Raw genomic sequence first — 20121 nt, 5'->3', positions numbered from 1 at the left:
TTTTAAGAAGATTCTCCATAAGGTTAAGTGAAATGGGATCCACTTTTGACAGGACCGCTGTTCCTTACACTTGCCTTTGAACCACATGGACAAAATAGTGCTCCTGGTTTATTATGGCCGCCTGCTGTACATGGACCCCAGCTCTTTATTTGATCCTGCAGGAAACCAGATGTGTCCTGGGAGCCGGCTTTGCGACCAGGGAGCTGTCTTGGGTTGAAAGTCCCTATCATTTACTCTCTGAAATGTAGCTGTGGAGACAATTAAGGAGTTTTTTATTTTTAAGAATTTTCCTGATCCCTGGTAGATGAAAACGCAAGTCGTCAGCATCAGCTGTCCTCTGAGTGCCCTGATGACGGGTGAGCCTCTGTCCATTTGTGAGTGTATATAAAGGAATGTAACGTGAAAATCAACCTTTTTAGGCCTGAGTTATCTATCATGGAAGACATTCCAAACATGGGCTTAGAAATGATCTCTAAAACAACTGCCTCTGTTTGGGTTCCTCCAAGAGGAGAGCATTTTCTAAAGGACCGTTTCTTTCAGTGGTGTTTTCATTATTTTGCACCAGAAACTTGCTCTCTTCTGAGGAATATTCTGCTTCCCAGTGTCCTATGTGCTTTTCCTTAGCATGGAGCCCCCCTGCAACACAGGATGATTCCTATTTTCCAAGTGAGAAGATTATGAGTTGAGGTGCTTGAGTCGTTTGTCCAAGGTCACACAGGACCATGGGACAGATCGCTTGAACCCAGGATCTGACCCCTGAAGCCCATCCCTGGTCCTTCTGCTGTTCCTGTCCTTTCATTGCTCAGCATCACGTGACCAAATCTGATGGTCAGTCGTAGCATCTAGAGATTCCAGCTCCCCTTCCCTCGCCTCCCCTTGGCCTCAGCTTATACTCCTATTAGCCATTGTGTGTCTGTGTCTATATTTTGCTAGTGTAATATTATTATGTATAATAATATAACTACAATATTTTTCCACATAAAATCTAGGCGCCTCACTCATGGTAACTTAAGAATAAAACGTCATTCATTTTCATTTACATTCATGTGGCAGACCCGATCTTGTAAGTCACATGGTCATGATTCTAAAGTCTTCATTCTCTACAGTTGAAGTTAATCCTAAAAGCTTCTGTGGAAAACAGTGCTGAGACCTCTAAATATACAGATCAGCCAACATAGACGTGGGGTTCAAGCCCCAACTTTTCACATAACCACATCCTTCTCCTGCCTAAACCTCCCTCTGTTCATGTACCTGACCCGACACTCCCTGTTGAAAACATTGAGCTTGTCTTTCAGAAAGCCTCACGATCATATTTATTATCTGCATGATGAAGTATGGAGCCAGGCCAGAGGATTTCTAGTTCTGGTTCCATGGTCAGCATCTTCTGTGATTTTTTTTTTTTTTTTGTGAGGAAGATCAGCCCTGAGCTAACATCCATGCTAATCCTCCTCTTTTTGCTGAGGAAGACCGGCTCTGAGCTAACATCTATTGCCAATCCTCCTCCTTTTTTTCCCCCAAAGCCCCAGTAGATGGTTGTATGTCATAGTCGCACATCCTTCTAGTTGCTGTATGTGGGACACAGCCTCAGCATAGCCGGAGAAGCGGTGCGTCGGTGCGCGCTCGGGATCCGAACCCTGGCCGCCAGTAGCGGTGTGCGCGCACTTAACCACCAAGCCACGGGGCCGGCCCGTGTGATTTTGATTTTTAAAGAAACAGGCATTTTCTCATTTGTAAGATGAAACCAGTCATTATTTCTGCCCACATAATCATGTAGATGTAATGCTAAAAGAAAATAATATTTATGAAGTTTCCTGAGCTTCTTTTTATCTGGAAAACTCGATCAGCTTTGTACCTGGGTCCTGCATGCTGGCAGTGAGAGAGACAGGTGGCCTGTGCCCTCTCAGGTGCTGGGGAGGGTCTGCTGATGTGGAAGATGTGGTCCATGTTTATTTTGCTTTGTATCTGTAGAGTGGTTTATTGCAGCATCAACATCACCTAGAAATGCACATTCTCGGGCCCCACCCCAAGCCTACCCAATCAGTATCTCTGGGGTGGGCCCTAGTGATGTGTTTTAACTCTCTAGGTGATTCCTCTGCACATTAAAGTTTAAGAAGCACTGGTCTACACCAAGCATTATAAACAAATGTCCACAGCGCTGCCTGGAGTCCCCCTCCCTGTCTTTGCCCAAGTCCCTGGACTTCATTCCTCATTTCTTGAGACCCAGGTATCTGTCTTCTTTCTTTACCAGACTTCTGTCTGGCCTGGCACATCCATTATGGTATCTTGGCAGGTGCTACAACCCACAGAGAACATCTCTGTGTCTGGCCCCAGTACAGGAGGATTATACACTATAATCAAATGTCATTTTTCCAGGAATGCAGGGTTGGTTCAACATACAAAACTCAATCAACATAAAACACTGCATTAATAGAATAAAGGAATAAAACTACATGAGCTTCTCAAGAGATGCAGAAAGTACATCTGACAAAATGCAACACCCTTTCATGATACAAACACTCAGCAAACTAGGAATAGAAGGAGACTTCCTCAACCTGATACAGGGCATCTATGAAGAACCTACAGCTAACATCCCACTTAGTGGTGAAGTACTAAAAGGTTTCTCTCTAAGAGCAGGCACAGAACATGGATGTCCACTGTCACCACTGCTATTCAGCATTGTACTAGAGGTTCAAGCCAGGGAATTAGGCAAGAAAAAAGAAACCAAAGTCACCTGATTTGAAAGGAAGAAGCAAAACTATCTCTGTATGCAGATGACATGATCTTGTATATAGAAAATGCGAAGGAATCCACAATAAAACATTAGAGCTAATAAATGAGTTCAGCAAGACTGAAGAATACAGGATCAATATACAAAACTCAGTTGTCTTCCTATACACTAGTGATGAACAATCCATATAAAATTGAGGACACAATTCCATTTACAATAGCATCAAAAAGAATAATATACTTAGGAATAAATTTAACCTATATACTGAAAACTACAAAGCAACATTGAAAGAAATTAAAGAAGACCTAAATAATTGGCAAGACATCCATGTTCATGGACTGGAAGACTTAATATTGTTAAGATAGCAGTACTCCCCAAATTGATGTACAGATTCAACACAGTGTCTTTCAAAATCTCAGCTGCTTTTTTTTGTAGAAATGGACAAGCTGATCCTACAACGTATATGGAAATGCAAGAGACCCCCACATAGACAAAACAATCTCGAAAAAGAGTAACAAAGTTGGAAGACTCATACATATCAAAACTTACTACAAAACTATAATAATCTAAGACTCTGTGACTGGCATAAGAATAGACGTATAGAGCAACGGAGTAGAATTGAGAGTTCTGAAATCAGCCCATACATCTGTGATCAACTGACTTTCAACAAAAATGCCAAGATAATTCAATGGGGGAAAAAATCGTCTTTTCGATAAGTGGTACTGGGACAACTGGATATCCACATACAAAAGAATGAAGTTAGACCCCTGTCTCATTTGTATCCAAAAATTAACTCCAAGTGAATCAAAGACCTAAGTGTAAAAACTGAAACCATAAAACTTTTATAAGAAGACAGGGGGGTAAATCTTTGTGACCTTGGACTAGCCAGTGGTTTCTTAGATATGATACCTAGAGCATAAACAACAGACAAAAAAAATAAACTGGACTGCATCAAAATTAAAAATTTTAGTGCTTCAAAGGATAATATCAAGAAAGTAAAAAGGCAACACACAGAATGGGTAAAAAGAATTAAAAACCATATGTCAAATAAGGGTCTAGTGTCCAGATTGTATAAAGAATATTTACAGCTCAACAATAGAAGAGAAATAACCCAATTTTACAATGTACAAAGAATCTATTTAAATTTATTTAAATTTAAAACATTCAAATGAACAGACATTTCCCCAAACAAGGTATACAAATAGCCAGTAAGCACATAAAAAGATGCCAGATATCATCACTTCTTAGGAAAATGGAAATCAAACCCACATTGAGATACTACTTCACCCCCACTTAGGATGGCTATAATCGAAAAGATGGACAATGGCAGGTGTTGGATGTGGAGAAATTGGAACCCTCATACGCTGCTGGTGGGACTCCTAAATGACACAACCACTTTGGAAATTAGTCTAGCAGTTCCTCAAAAATTTAAACATAGAGTTAGCATACAATTCAGCAATTCCTCTCCTAGGTATATATACCCAAGAGAAATGAAAACACATGTCTGTACAAAAACTTGTTTATGCGTGTACACAGCACCGTTATTCATAATAACCAAAAAGTGAAAACAAACCAAATAGCCATCAACTGATGACAGGATAATAAAAATGTGTTATATCCATACGATGGAATGTTGCTCAGACATTAAAAGAAATAAAGTACCATACACGTTGCAACATGGATGAACCTTGAAAACATTAAACTAAGTGAAAGGAGCCAGACATAAAAGGCCACATATTGTATGATTCCATTTATATGGAACGACCATAACAGGTAAATCCATGGAGATAGAAGATAGATTAGAGCTTGCCAGGGGCCGAGGGAGGAGGGGCAGTAGGGTATAGGGAGTGACTTTTTTTAGGGATAATAAAAATGATCTGGATGTCCATGGTGGCGGTACCTGTACAACCTTGTAAATATACCAAAACCCGCTGAGTCGTGCACACTTAAAGGGTGAATTTTATGGTATATGAATTATGTCAATTAAAAAAAAAGACAAGGAATTTCCAAGGGAGAACAGATGAGGCAGGACATTTCATGATGAAAGAACATTCTAGGCAAAGGTGCAGAAGCATGAGAGGGCGGCTGAAGCCTGGGTGGTGGGGAAAGGTCGGCTCAGCCAGCATGTCTCCCCCTCATTTGGCATGGGGATCCAGCAGAGGAGTTTATCCAGCATCATACTCTGAGCCGGATTTGCACTTGAGCCAAAAAATCCCAGCCTTGGGAGGACAAACCCCAGGAGGGTGAGAGCAGATGGAAGGTGGTACCTCGTGTGCGGGTGAATGAGTGAGTCTGAATCATTGATCCTCACCGCCAGGTATTGAGAGCCTTCGGGGACCCTGTGAGAGTCCAGGCATTGCGTTGTGGAATCCACAGGACAAATCGACATCATTCTCCCCTTTGATAGTTGAGGAAACTGGCCTGAGTCACTCAGCCTGTAAATGCAGGAGCCAGAATCCAGCCCAGGTCCTGCTGGCTGCACAGCCTCCCCCGAGGCAGAATCAGACCAAAGGGATCCAGGGGAGCAACGTCATCAGGACTCTTACCCAAACTGAATGCAGGGCCTGGAAGAGACAAGCATCCCAGGTGATGGTTAGGTTTCTTTCTTGGGCCATTGGGCCAATGGCGAGGCCTTTAAATGACAAGCAGAACAACCAAAGGTAATTTCAGTCGTAAAATCCTGACGGTTTGATTTCGTGTGAGTGAAGGTAGAAGTGACACACGTTTGTGCCCTGCGATTTTGACAAGGTGGTTAAGCAGCCCGCCCCAGCATGGCCGAGGCCCAGCCTTGCCTGTCCAGTCATGGCTTTGGAGCGGGATCTCTGGGCTTCTGGGGCATTCCATCCAAACCAGCAGGACAAAGCAAGTCTCCCCGCACTGCCGAGTCCTGATTTCTCGGAGAACTTGCTCGAGGCCCCACAGAGTGGTAACAGCAATGACAACACCATGAAAGCTTCACATAATTAAATGACGTTTGTAACGATACAAAATTTCATCAACCTGGGGTCCAGAAGATGAACATTACTGGAGGACACATCACTCAATCTGAGGACTCGCTCATGTACAAAGCATCTCTAACGTGCACGATCTAATACAAATGACCCTGGACGACAAATACATAAACGTGTGACTTTCTCAAGGACCTCCAAGGGCTGCCACATATGTTCTCACACTGATCCTCGTGATCTTAATGAAATTAGGAGATGTCTGTTTAAACTCAGAGAAGAGGTCACCCAGACAGGGAAATGGCTTGCCTGTGACTTGGAGTAGGCCTAAGTTAGCTCGTCACTTGTCATCGAGAGGCTCCTAAGAGAAGTCAACTGCATGTGAGCATGGGATTCTGTCTACAAATGACACGGTCCTTGTGCCTGCCTTCTCAGTCCTCCAGTGGTTTTCAGCCCAGGAAGCATTTGGAAATGACCATAGGGCAAGGGGCATGGCTGGCATTTAGTCCTGGAGGCCTGAATGCTAAAGCCCTGGACAGTCCTAGGAAAGGAAGAATTGCTTTGCCCAAAATGCCAGCAGCACCCCAGCTGAGGATCATGGAAGAGCTGACCAAAAATTAAACCCATGCCACCGCAGAGGCAGCTGGGATCAGCTCTCCTGCAGACTGTTGGCTTCCTTTAAGTGACTCCTGCACAGCCCTCTGAGAACACAATAACTTTCCTAGGAGATTTCTTCTAGGGGCGTGGAAGACAAACTGAAAAAGATGAATACATTTTCGTTCTAGAATGCCAAACTGTATCTTTCTAAATGCATTAAAGGAAATGAGAATAATCCTATATTCCATAAAGTCCCTGAGGAACCACAGTAGATGCTCACTAAACATTTGAGAGATTAATTTTTTTTCCCCAAAGCTAAAGTCGGGGCTATGACGCATGATTGATACAAATGAAGTGGAAATAAGCACCCGGCTGAAGGCTCCGTGGAGGATCAATCCAATGGAAGGCTCCATACACAAAAGGCAGTGAACGTCAGGACTTAGAGACTGTGACGTGACATTACACGAAAAAGACGCAAGGTGGTCTGCACCAGCTGCTTACAGCTGTGTAGAACCCAACTCATTTAAAAGTGCGGAAGACAGTTTAGAGAACTGTAAGACGGAGGGTGTCTAAGACTCATTATGTATAAAGCAGTGTTCCTGGCACTACGGGAGATAAAAGTAGGATTCAGATTCCATCCAGGGGGCACTAATCTGGTGGGAATGGTGACTCCCACAAGGCCAAAACAACACAAGACTGAAGAAGATGGCACTACGGCAAAAATACAAATGAACACTGAAATTGCTTAAATTCTTAATAAAAAGTAGGCTTTGCATCAGGAAAAAAAAGTAAGATATAATGTCATTTTCTGTCTCAAGTAACCTGATAATGGTTAAAAAAATTACTTGTGATTTTAAAAGTCTCATTTGTTCCATTACAATCATGTCTATAGGTAGTTTTGTTGTGTTTTTTTAATGATAATGTTTCACCTTGACACAGCATGGTGAGATTTTTTAATCCCCTGGAATCAACCTTGTTTTCCAAAGAGCAACAAAAACCAATGGCTGTGCCATATAGTAAGACGGCAACTGGAGATGATTTCACCAGCAGTCCTGATAGAGGTACAGCTCCACCCGTATCAAGCAAGGATGTTTCTTCCTAGACTCAGTTATGACAAAATAGAGCACCCTTTCCAGGTGAACTAAATGCCGAGGGGATGAGTCTTTGTGATTGGGAAGGTAGTGGTAAGGGATTAAAATGTAATCCTGGTTATGTTTAGGAAATGATTTCCAACACCACAAAGCACCAAGAGCTAAGAAGCAGTGGAGAGACACATGGGCAGGACAGGAAGAGCCGGAATGTTCTGTGAAGTCATGTGATGTTCTGCAGGTGGGAGAAGATTTAAAATTCTCCCTGATGGGCCCACATGTTCAGTGATATGTGACGGCCGCTGCTTCGTATGTGGTCTTTGGGATTACGTACGAGAGACCTTTGCAACTAAGGATCCTGTGGCCCAGTGCAAGGTGACTTTGAAGGATGGGCTTGCCCACCTGCCCCCACTTTGGCCTTGGCACCTTGCCTGTCATGCCCACTGCACTAAAGGCATCAAGAAACAAACTGAGCAGGCCCCAAAGGCCTGGGGCCTGAGGAGCACTTACCTAAATGGATTGAAAAGGCTGGTATTGCCCATACTGCCCACAAAGTGCAGCCTCCAGGAACAACGTGACTTGTCGATGCCACAAAGACCATGTGTGCCAGGCCGTCGGCAGCCTGCCCACTTGCTGTGGCACCTGGGGACAGGCAGGCCCCTCCACCACTGTCCTGCACGTTAGCCGTAGCAGCATCTGGCATTCTCTGAGGCCCACGAAGCGCAGCCACCGTGCCCAGCACCTTACACAGGTCCTGTTATTTAAGAACCCTTTTGGAAAGGTGCACTTTTTGTCCCCATGTTGTAGCTGAGGACACGGCAATCACACAGTGGGTACATGGTGACGCGGAATTTGTCCCCAGGAACCCATCTCCAAAGCCCGTGATGCTCTGAGCCTCGTTGCTTTGCTCCTGGGCTTTTGCGGGTTCAGTGACCAAAGGGTAACTGTGTGTGACACCAGACAACAGTGAGACAGTGCAGTGGCCAGCGGGGTCAGCAGAATGTAGGATGTCCAGTGGCAGTGTGCCCGTGCCTGTCCCTCCTGCATCCCACCATATGAAATGGGCAGCTGGAGGCGGGTGGAGGGGGCTCACTCTCCCACGCCCACCCTCTGCCACGCGTTGTACTGTCTTCTTTCCAGTGCTTGGGGGCCGTAATGCCATCTGAGCACTATGGAGAACAGATGCAAAAGCACATTAGCTCAAATTTCTGTTTTACTTTTCAGGCTTAGCAACCCCTGAGAGACGACTAGTCAGTCCCCTAAGTCTGTCTGATACATTATGTTCTTACTTCCCCACGTGAGTGCTGGTCATTCCCACTTCCTCCTGGAGGTGAAAATCAGAGGCCGGCTCTGTAAAGTTTACATCCTGCCTGTTGCTTGGACGTCGTGTCTGCTCTTGGGGGGTCCTTTGAGCACTTTGGATGAGGAAAGAGCAGAAAAGGGGAGCATTTTCTGGCGCTTATTGGAAACATTGATTTCGCTTGGACCTGCAACCAGGCGTGGGTGATTTTCTTCCTGACAGCAGGGTCCTTACATGAAAACGTCTCCTGGGGAGCAGGTGAAGCTGAGAGGAGCCTGCTTGACAAAAGCGAGGAGAAGTGCAGAGAGAAAGCCTGGAGGCCGTTTCATGATGCCAGGAGAGGCTTCTGGAAGGTGAGAAGTAAACTCCCAGGCCCCAAACAGTACTGTTGCTCTCACTTAGGGAACACCCATTCCTAGCAAGGTTGGTCTCTTCAAGTATCTTGAGATCAGGGAAGGCGCTTTCTGGTTTCTATTTTAAAGATAAAATCAAGATAACAGGTATAATGGCTTTTTTCCTCGGTCTGTTCTTGAAGCTTTAAATGGCAGCTCCTGAGAGGACAAAGGCAGTAGCTTTGGAAAAGGCCCAAGCTGGGTTCTGGTCCTCACTCTGCCCCCCACCAGCAGGTGAGCTGACCACACCTGGGCCTCAGTCTTGCTGTCTGTAAACTGGGAACCACAGCGCCTGCTTCTGGAGGTGCTTGTGGCGATCGTGTGAGAAGTGCAGGGAAAGCACACAGAGGGCTGACTCAGCTTCTCTGCTGACATAGGGACGTTTGTCAGACGTTCTGTGGAATCAGAGCAGTGGTCCTCAATGGGGCCGGGGGGCATTTGGCAGTGTCTGGGGATGTTTTTGGTTGTCACAACTGGAGAGGGGGAGATGTGGCATCTCATGGGTAGAGGCCAGGGGTGCTGCTGAGCATCCTACAGCTCGCAGGACAGGCCGCACCACAAAGGATTATCCGGCTCCGAGGTCAGTAGTGCCGAGGCCAAGGAGAGAGAAGGGGCAGCGTGGTCAGCTCTCTCCGAACACGTGAAAGGCTGTCTTGCAAGAAGCATGCAGGTAGGCTGGTCCACAGAGCCTCCAAGGCCTGTAGAACAGTCGCTGCCTTACGGGTTTCTGTGGAGCTGAGGCCACCTTCCCGTGATGGGTCTCCTGGGGAAAGAAGCGTGAGCTGGATCAGGACTGTCCCTGGGCTCAGCACAGGAGGGGGTCGAAGCCGAGATGAGCGCAGAGCAGGCGCCTTCAACAGTCCTTCCAGCCCGATTTCTCTGCATGCCTTGCTCCTGATTATCCCGAGAACGCTGGGCAGTTTGGAGGCCTCGGCAGGGTGGGACTCAGGGAAGGTTGGCCCCTGCAGCCAGTCCTGCAGTTCTGAGACAAGCATAGAGCATCTCCTCTTGACCTGCCCTGCAGGGTCTGAGGGGCCGCAGAGCAGGGCCAGGAGGACATCAGCCGTTCCCAGGTCATCGGCCGAGGTCGAGGTCCAGGGGAGGCGTTGCGGCCCGGGTGTGGATGAAGCAGATGGAAGAGTGTTGTTCTCAGGCCAGGTGAAGGCCAAGCCTTACTCCAGAGTCATTTTCCACCCTCCTTAAAAAGCCGTCTTTAATGCAGCCCCGTTGTCAGATGAACCACATTCGCTAAGAGGTGAGGAGTCTCGAGGTCTGAAGGTCCCACTCGACATTAGCTCCTGCCTTTCTCCCCTGGATTCCCCAGAGAGGCAGCGTGGGGAGCTTCTTTCCCTGCACCCTCCAGCTGCCAAGGGCACCAGGAAAGGGCTGGCTCAGCCCCTGCGAATGAGCTGACTGCTGGGGGAGGCGGGGGCGCTGCCAGGCCTCCCCCAGGCGCCCAGGGAGTGGCCTGCATGTGTGAAATGGCTGCACGGGGTACAGTGTGTGACCACAGAACAGGACAGCTGTGGCTGCCACTCTGTGGGTGTGGGGGACCTGACCTCCGGGCCTTGCCTGCTCTCATTGGTGAATGCTAATTACACTGTTTCCTAAACCTCCCCAGGTCCCTTCAGACACTGACTGTTACCCTCACCTAAACCCGACTAGGCCTATCGGCTGCAGGGAGAGACCCCAGATAAAGCCAGCAGAGTCAATCCCCACGCATCCCTCAGGGTGACCAGAGAACTTGATGTAGGAAATGAAGGCAGTGGACAGGGAGGCAGGAAGGAGCCCAAATCCTTCTCTGCAGACCCCAGAGCTGGTGGAGGAGGAAAGATCAACCCAGCAGGGGTCGGCCTTGCCTCAAAATCAGATGGCTCGTCAACTCGGGGTGGACATTGTGCCAGTGAAAGAGACATGGATGTTCTGACTTAATCACGAGCTTCGTAAAACTTCCCCGGTTTCAACAGTGTTGAAAAAGGCTCTGTCCCTGATGTTTGCACGTGTGGTTTGGAAATCGTTGAACCAGGCGAGGCTAAATAACTTATCCAAGCGCAGGGAGCACATCCATCGGCTTTGAGTGAGGGGTGTCGGTGTGGCTTCTTCAGCGTGGGTCACCCTATTGTTGCGTCTGCTTGTTACCCTGCGTTCCACTGGCTGTGCTTTATTTCTGAAATACACTCCCCTCGTGGCTGGTTTTCATCTGGCTGTGAAGCAGCCATCAAAGACAGCTACCCTAAATGTTCTAATCGCAGGCAGCCTGGAAACCTTTGCTGACATATTGCTAACACTGCATCAGGCTCTCTCGAGAATAGGAATGGTGTCTGGGCAGACCGTGGACAGTTGGGCGATCATCTAAAGGGAGGCCCGCAGGAGCCAGAGAGCATGTAGAAAAAGGAATGACACTTTGAATGTGCATGTTTACGACGAAATCCTGTTTCCCAAGGTGAGGGAGTGGGTCCAGTTGTTGCTGGAGCAGCTCATCTCACTAGTTTTAAAAAGGGGGATCTTTTGACAGTTGTCTAATCATGTTGAGTTTGTGAGCCCTGTCATACCCAGCTGGACCGCATGTTAAATGAAAGTGGGGCCCACGTTCTAACACTGGTTTTACTTGGCCCTCCAAAGCCCTAATGCTGTCCATCAAACTCCTCGTCTGCTGGGGAACTCCTTTTGCCATTGAATATGGTCTTTCAAGTCACTGAGGCTTTTCTCCACAGCTCTTCTGCTGAGATCCTACGGGGTAGCTATCTTGTGGTCAGTGTGCGTCCACCAGCGTCAGTGTCCCTGCTCAAGGCCTGTGGTGGGCTGTGCTCCCGAGTGTGGCTTGGCCGTGCATCCTGGAAAACCCCATCTCATTGTTTGTCATCCTGTCCAAGGAAGATCTCGAGGTCTGAAGGTCACACTTGGGCAAGTAGCGTCCTGCCTTTCTCCCCTGGAGAGAAGGGCCCACTGCCCTCCTCATTCTCATCATATGACCAGCCCTCCTGAGCGCGGGAGAGACCATCCTCTTTGCCAACGCATGTACTAAAACATGGGCTGCAAGGAAATTTGACCTGCAGGCTGACATGGGGGTGCAAAGGCCGTTACCAGAAGTGTGAATACCTTATTCTAAATGTCCAAATGGAAACCAAAGACTCACTCAAAAGCCATTCTTTTGAAATCTTTGAAATAATTCATGAACTCTTTGCAATTATTGGATTATTTAGTGAGGTGGGGGAAGGGTAATTTTTGAAAATTTATTTCGAGGTATAATTTGCATACAGTGCGTTGCACACATCTTGAGTGTGCGATCAGCTCCACAGTTTTGACAACCACACACACCTATGTAACCCACACTCCCACTGGTATGTTTCTATCATTCCAGAAACTTCCACTGTTAGCCCTTCCAGTTTATCTCCCTGTTAAGAAGCAGTCACAGATTTGATCTCTATCAGGACAGATTAGTTTTGCCTGTTCTATAAACTTATATAAATAGCCTTCTGTGGTATGGACTGTTTTTGTGACTGACTTCTCTCCCTCAGAAAATATATTGAAAAGGGTTGTGGCTCTACCAATGGTATCTGTTTTTGCATGCTTTATTTTTTCAGAAGAATATCTGAAATACACTTTCTCATCAACCATTGGATTTTAATTTTTTAATCACTAAGACCTAAGAGCTTAGTGTATGTCAGATGCACTCCAAGTGGATCTGGTTCTGAAGGTGAGGTTCAAGTTCAGGCACAGGTTCAACTGACCAGGGTCAAATCTTAGTTTACCACTGACTGGCTCTGTATCCAGGGCTGTTTGACCTCTGTGTGCCTCAGTTGCCCCATCTGCAAAGTGGGGATAATTATAGGACCTGCCTTTACTTTAGAATGATTTTGATAATTAAATGAGCAATATATGTAACACAGTACTGAATACCTAATCTTTTAAATAAAGAACTAAATTCTAGATAAATGTCATCTATTAGTTTTTTTAAGGAAAAATCACCAAGCTTTTAAGGGAGAAAGATTTCTAAGAGTTCAGATACTTTGGGGTCAAGTTCAACAAACTCATTAAAAAATTGCAGTGTACACACATCATATTTGCTACAATGTCCTACATCCAGCGATCAGCACATTTCATCAGTATCGACAGTAACAGTGGTTGTGCCAACCCCTTTGGGACAGACAAGAAGGATGTTTCTGGAAAGACAATTCAATTACTTTCTTACGTAGTGCAAAATAATATGTGTTACTATGCGCTAAATTCTCTGGATAAGACTGCAATGGCACGTATCTGAAGAAGAGAATGAGGGGTTATTTCTTCTCCGATTCTGGGGAAGCAACCTCAAAGGATGTCCTCCACATCCTTTGTAACATACATGTTACGTACATATGAGGTGAGACTCAGGAATCATGAGTGATTTTCATGCCCGGTCATGAAAGCCAAAGAGCAGTGACCCTCCCTGGGGATTTTTCACCATGTTCCAAATGGTAACCACCCGACTTTGAAGGTCAGCCATCGGTCTTGTTCTAGCTGGTCTGGCAAAAAGAAGGGCACGTTGTGTATGTTCCTGTAAAACAGAGTGGCTCTTACTGAAATCACGTAATTAGCTGCAAATCAATGTGCAACATCTGATGGGTAAGAAAAGATAGTTATGTTTCTTAAAATAATAATGCTTAGTGTTGGCCAGGGTTTCATGGAAATGTGCCCATGACCCCTCCCTCCCCCTCCAGCACTGCTGGTAAGAGTGAAAATAGGGAAAACCTTCCTGGAAGGAACTTGGCAATCTGTATAAACAGCTTTAAAGATGACATACTTTCTGACCCAGCAGTTCTTCTCCTAACATTTCTCTTAAAAAGTGAAGGCTGTGTGAAACGATTTAGTTGCAAAGGTATTCATTGCATCGTTGTTCATAATAGTTAAAAATTTTAAATAAAGCAAGAATCCGAAATAGGTGATTAAATAAGTTATCATTTATTTTAGTATATAAATAATGTATCTATTTATATAATATAAAATCTATATAGGATTATAGTGCATAGTATATATAGTGAAATATTTTGAAGCCTTTAAAAATGATGCAGCTGAAAATGTAATAACACAGAGAGCTGGTCACAGTATATTAAGTTAAAAGCATCTTATAAATTAGAATGCATCCTAAATTGTTAATTTTGACTTTCTGATAAGATGTCTATGAGATTAAAGCCTTAGGAGGACTGGGGATGTGCTGCTGGCATGAACAGCATGTGCGTGAAATTGGCAGATTGGTGCCACCCGGAGGGCACACTTGTCTGGAGCCCTGACATCCACTGACTGTGGCCCTGTGCTAAGAGCATTAAAGTTTAAGGAGGCATAGTACTTGTACTTGAGCCACACAGCCTTGATACATGCCCTCCCCAGGCCTCAGTTTCCTCTTGTAAGAGGACCTGGTTGTTCTCATTTTGTTCCCATAGTCTGGGTTGGAGAGAGGACAGCTGGTTAGGAGCAGCATCCAGAATGCCACATTCACCCATCTGTGTGATTAATAATGGAATTAAGCTGTATTTCAATATACTATTGGCAGGTAAGGAACATCTATAAAATGATGTGTTCTTCAAAAGGCTAAATAGGTCATTTCAAAGAGGGCTTGTGGGACCAAAACCAGGAGCTCTTAACACTGTGACCAAAGATTGAAGTTCTCCATAGGATGTAATAGTCGCTCAATAGTGCTGTGTTTTCCTAAGGAGATATAAGATTTAGCCACTCATATCCATGATTGTGATGTGGGAAAGTAAGTAAATGTCTCCCAAGTTTAAACAAAACAAAGCAAAACGTTAAATATAAACATAGTTAGCATACGACCCAGCAATTCCACTCCTGGTTATATACACAGGAGAAATGAAAACACAAGTCCACACAAAAACTTGCACACGAATGTTCGTAGCAACATTATTCATAATGACCAAGAAGTAGAAACAACCCAAATGTCCATCAGCTGATAAATGGATAAACAAAATGTGGTATATCCATACAATGGACTATTTTTCAGCCACAAAAAAGAAATGAAGTACTGATTCATGCTACAACATGAATGACCTTGAAAACACTAAGCTTAGTGAAAGAGGCCAGTGACAAAAGACCCCACATTGTGTCTGTTTCTATGAAGCATCCAGAATAGGCAATTCAATAGAGACAGAAAGTAGATTGGTGGTTGCCAGAGGCTGGGGAGGGTCAGGGGGAGGCATCAGGAAAAAGGGCCGAGACTGCTAATGGGCATGAGATTTGTTTTTGGGGTGATGAAAATGCTCTATGGTGATGATGACACGACTGTGAAAACAACAAAAACCATTGAACTGTATGCTTTGAATGAGCGAATTGTAGGGCATGTGAATTATATCTCAATAAAGCTGTTAGATAAAGAAAAAAAATATGCCACACATTTTAAGTGGTGAGAAAAATAAAAGAGGGCAGGTTCTGAAGTTTTAAGTGAAGCTGGAGAAAATCACGTTTCCGAGGCAAATAGTAACCATCAAAGAAGCACGAGGCCTTGCCAGCACAGAGACAGAGGACGAGGCAAGGACACCCAGCACTGTCGGCCTTCCGAAGGCTGCGCTGGGTCCTTTCTTTAACTTCAGTGGCCTTATCCACACAGAATCCTGTCCAGCAGATCTAAGAGTCTCTCAGGCTAAACATGCAGGATTTCTGACGTGTCCCAGGATTTGGTTGGAGACAGTGGGAGGGGCTGGTGAAGTGTCTGGCATAGTCGTGGCCCGAGTCAGAGCCCAAATTGCATACAAGTGGCCTTTGCTGAGCATCTCCAGTCCTACAGGAAGGATTGGTCTCTGTGCAGAGGACAGGCTGAGACTGCCCACTGGAGTTTGAAGGTCCAGCTGTGGGGTGGGCCGGGGATGTCAGGGCCTGATGGAGCGTCTGTTCAACACGAAGTCTCCCAGAGCCACACTGTGGCCATGTTATCTACAGACCCTTGTGTGTGTCCTGTTTGCATAGGGGACGCTGCTGGGGCTCAGTTCAGCAAGCATTTGAGAATCTGCACTGGGCTGGGGGTTGTGAGGCACTGTGGATGAAACAGGAAGTACCACCTTGTCTGCAGCTAACTAACTTTTAATAGCTTATTGAGGCCATTTGGGCTTGTTAGTCTGGAAGAGATTAACTAAAGGTGAACGTTTTAATAACAGAATAAAGAAGAGAAAAATAACATGGAGTGGGAGGGGGAGTGCTTCCTAACATTGCCTCGGAGTTTCTCTGCTGCCCAACCCCTTTCAGGGTCTCTGCAAAGCTCCCGGCAGCCTCCTTGGCAGAGCAGGTTGGGATGCTGCAGCTGTACATGGCTGGCACACAAAGTCGGAATTTTTCTCAACTTTAAAAGCCATGCCAGATTTTGGAATTATTCACCGTTGTTGAGAACTGAGAATTGCCCATAGATGCCAGTGCTAATGGTCATGATGATTCTCTTTCCACTGGGTGTCCCTGGCCATCTCTAGGAGAGAACTCAATACATCCCCACAGGAGGGAAAAAACTCAGGTAAGCTGTGGTTTTTCCATTGCTCAGAAAATGGTTTCTTCTCTCCAAGAACAGTCTTACATTTTCCCCTCAGATCTCTCTCTCGTCGTCACCACTGTGTACACCAGCACTTACAGTCCAGAAGTATAACGTGAGCCACATATATCATTTAAAATTTTCTAGAAGCTTTAACCCCTCTCCCTGGATAAATCAATTGGAGCAGTCCAGTGCAATGTTATTAAGAATTCTGCCTCTGCCAGGTGTCTGAATGCCAGCTCCCCCGCTTACCAGCTGTGCTACTTTAGGCGAGTCCTTTAGCCTCTCAGGACCTTGGTGTCCTCGTCCGTATGCTGGAGAGGAGAATGTCTGCTTCATGTGGCTGTTCTGAGCTCCAGAGCTGTGTAAAGCCCCTTCCATAATCCCTGGGTCAATAAATGGTGTACAGCCTTATTGCGTCTCTGTGCCCAAATTCCACTGGATTTCTACCTCGTCCCTGTTTTGGGAAATGCCTTATACTTCGATCACCTCCCAAGGCTTGGGGTCCTGCCTCACACCCCGGTCCTGGACTGGTTCCCTGGACCCTGCCTACGGATCTTCAGGTGTGAATTGCCTGACCCTGAGCCTTGTGGGTACGGTCCACGTCCCAGGCTATCCCGAGACCTTGTATGTCAATGCCAACTGCCCGGACTCGAAGTCCTATGTGGCCACAGCTCTCCTGGGCCGGCGCAGCCTCCCTCCCTCAGTCTGCCTGCCCCCAACAACCACCAACTTCATACCCCAGCCCCTTCCCCAAACACAGACCTGATAAAACAGCCCTAGTACCCAGGTGTTGCATGTATCTGCTGACCCGTTTCCAGAAAAATTAGAGCCTCCAGCTTCCCAAGGTAACTCAGGACTGCCCTCAGAGACAGCGGGGGAGATTGTGGAGAAGGTTATGGGCTTCCCTGGGAACAGAAAGCCCATGATTTTTGACTTCCAGACAGTCTTTTACAGTAGACACCCCTCCTTCTCATTAAAGACCCAATGACAGTTCTCATTAGAGGGTTGTCCTGACGTCCTTGGTCTAAGTCCTTTCCAGACTCCTGCTTCCACAGCAGCTGACTGTGAGAGGGAGCAGCTTGACGTCGTAGGGACCCCAGTGAGAAACCGCAGATTCTTGTCCCACTGGGGCTGCAGATCAGTGCAGCTCACTTAACTTCTCGTGACATCAGTGTCCTCTGCAAAGGGAGAGGTTGAGCAGAAGACCACCAAGGATCCCCTTCTAGCTTGGAAAGTCTGTGGTTCTTTCTTCTCTCCCTCCCATTTATTATCAACTACAAAAGGTTTAGACATTTCTTTACTGTGAGTTAGGCTGAACGTAGACTAAAGACTCCACGTAAAAGAGACTTCTCCGATTCTCCATTTAATCACCCGCGTGGTCTCTTCAGAATGGGGCAACTCCATCGTCAGGTTGACGGATGAAGACACTGAGATGTTAATTCACGTTCTGCACTCTAGGAACTTAGGGATCAGTTTTTATCTGGCACAGCAGAGGCTGTTGTTAATTTTCAAAAGTTTAAACTCAGCAATTTCACGTTCATTTTAAACGTCAAAAGAGTCCTTTTGTTCTTACTAAATAATAGCCTACATAAAACATAAAACCTAACACCTAAATACAGTGGGTATTTCTGAACCACACTGAACCAAAATAGACGTGTGGAAATGTTATGAAACATTCACTGAATGAACTGAACGGTGACCAAAAATTACTTCAATGCGAAGCGCTCTCTTCGATGTGCTTTTTGTTTGCGATTCTTGTTTTCATTTACTTAACACTTGTCCATGGGATGAACATAAAGACGTGAGTCCTCAGTGGAAGGAGCCAGATGCAAAAGACATACATAATATATGATGTCATTTCTGTGAAATGCCCAGAAAAGGCAGATACAGAGAGAAAAAGAGCAGATTAGTGGTGGCCTGTGGAATTGGGGATTGACTGCAAACAGACATGAAGGATCTTACGAGGGTGACAGAAATGTTCTAAAACCGAGTTGTGGTGATGGTTGCACAGCTCTGTAGATTTACTAAAAATCGTTGAACTGTGTACTTAAAAGAGGTGAATTTTATGGTATGTAAATTATACCTCAATAAAGTTGTTAGGATAAAAAGACTTAGTACCACCCTCCCCCACCCCAGTGGGCTCCTGGTTTATTAAGAAAACTGAAGAAGACACAAGACTAAAAGAGGCAACATCAGTGGGGGTTGAAGCCACAAAGGGTCCCCTGCTGCACTTGTCGTAGTGAATGGTATTCCAGCCTGGGAGGAGAGTGAAGGAATCTGGGTCCAAATCTCTTCGCCTTGGTTTCCAAAGCCTTTGGGGTAAATATGGAACCTTCTGGGGCTTCTTCAGTATTGGAAATCGCCTGAGGTGCCCCTCCTTGGATGCCTGGTGGGAACCTTCTCCTCATCTGCTATGGCCGGCCTGTCACCTCATCATGCTCTTCCCAAGCCTCATGGTGCCTCTGACAGATTCCGAGAGGGTCCTCTGACAATGGGCACAGCCATGTGGATTGCCCAGTGTGTCATGAAGATACCGCCATTGGTTCTAGAGTGGAAATCTTGTGTCAGGGTAAGTGGTTCAGAATCTGAAATGTATTTGGAGAAGAAAATGATTCAGAGGAAGCCCCAGTGAAGAAAGCACAGTGGTGGCCGTGGGCCAGAGGAAGCCTGGGTGGGCACAAGGTAATAACATGGCAGTGTTGTAATGTCCTCACATAGGCCTCAGGGAGCCCTGAGGCTGCTCTGCTCTTCACCAAGACCCATCCTATCTAGTAATGGTCCTCCTCATAATACTTCTCAGTAAGTTCTAGAAAATGAAAATAAGATTGTTTTCACAATCAGGAGAATATTATGTGTTTTTTTCTTAAGTCTTGAGAACATCTATTTCCTGAACGTCTTAAACATGGGCCATAAACCATCCAGACCTTCTCAGCGTAGGAACCAGGATGCCGTGTCAAAGCCGTGCCTTCCAAAATGTACTCCTGTGAATTTTAATTCCAGCAAAATGATAATAGATGTTCCTGGAAAAAGAGGTGTGTTTGAGAACTGGAATAAACAAAATTAAAGTGGCTTCTTCATGGCCACTTTATGGCTTCTGTATGTATGTACAACTTCCCAAACCAGTAAGGGAGGGAAGGCTCTGTGCTGTGAACATCCAGCCAAGTGCAGTGTCCCCAAAATCACTGGACAACAGAACCCTTCCTGAAGAAATATCTAGAAAGTCAAGGGCCACATTTGGGGAAGTGATTGTATCCTATAGAGAGCTGAAAATACATACATAGATACACGCATACATGTATACCTACATGAACACATACATGTACATACACACATACACGTATACATACATATCTGTGATTCCACCCCCAGTTAGTGTTTACGTATTACGTGTGGTCTTCCTATGCAAAATTTTTGAAAAGAAACAATGCTTTAAAAACAATTTTAAAGCCTTTTTTCAGGCTAGCATTATATCATGAACCTCTTTCCATGTCATTATATATTTCTTTTAAAGCATTCTTTTTAATGGTGTCACAGTGATCCATCTGATGATTGAGCCATCATGTAATT

At 45.6% G+C, this 20121-nt stretch overlaps 1 protein-coding gene and 1 non-coding gene across 8 annotated transcripts in view; both read left to right on the top strand.

The window, feature by feature from the left end:
- The window catches only part of AGAP1 (ArfGAP with GTPase domain, ankyrin repeat and PH domain 1), a 561603-nt gene that overhangs the window by 501804 nt on the left and 39678 nt on the right, over nucleotides 1-20121 (top strand). The gene's annotated exons all lie outside the window — the stretch shown is intronic.
- LOC147912289 (small nucleolar RNA SNORA25) lies at nucleotides 14622-14748 on the top strand. Its single transcript, XR_015550087.1, has one exon. It is a non-coding gene; the product is annotated as a small nucleolar RNA SNORA25 (small nucleolar RNA).

Source organism: Ceratotherium simum, chromosome 37, assembly GCF_057802395.1.
Source record: "Ceratotherium simum simum isolate JZ-2026a chromosome 37, ASM5780239v1, whole genome shotgun sequence".
In the NCBI taxonomy this organism is placed as follows: domain Eukaryota; kingdom Metazoa; phylum Chordata; class Mammalia; order Perissodactyla; family Rhinocerotidae; genus Ceratotherium; species Ceratotherium simum.
This window is presented reverse-complemented; position numbering and strand designations above follow the sequence as displayed.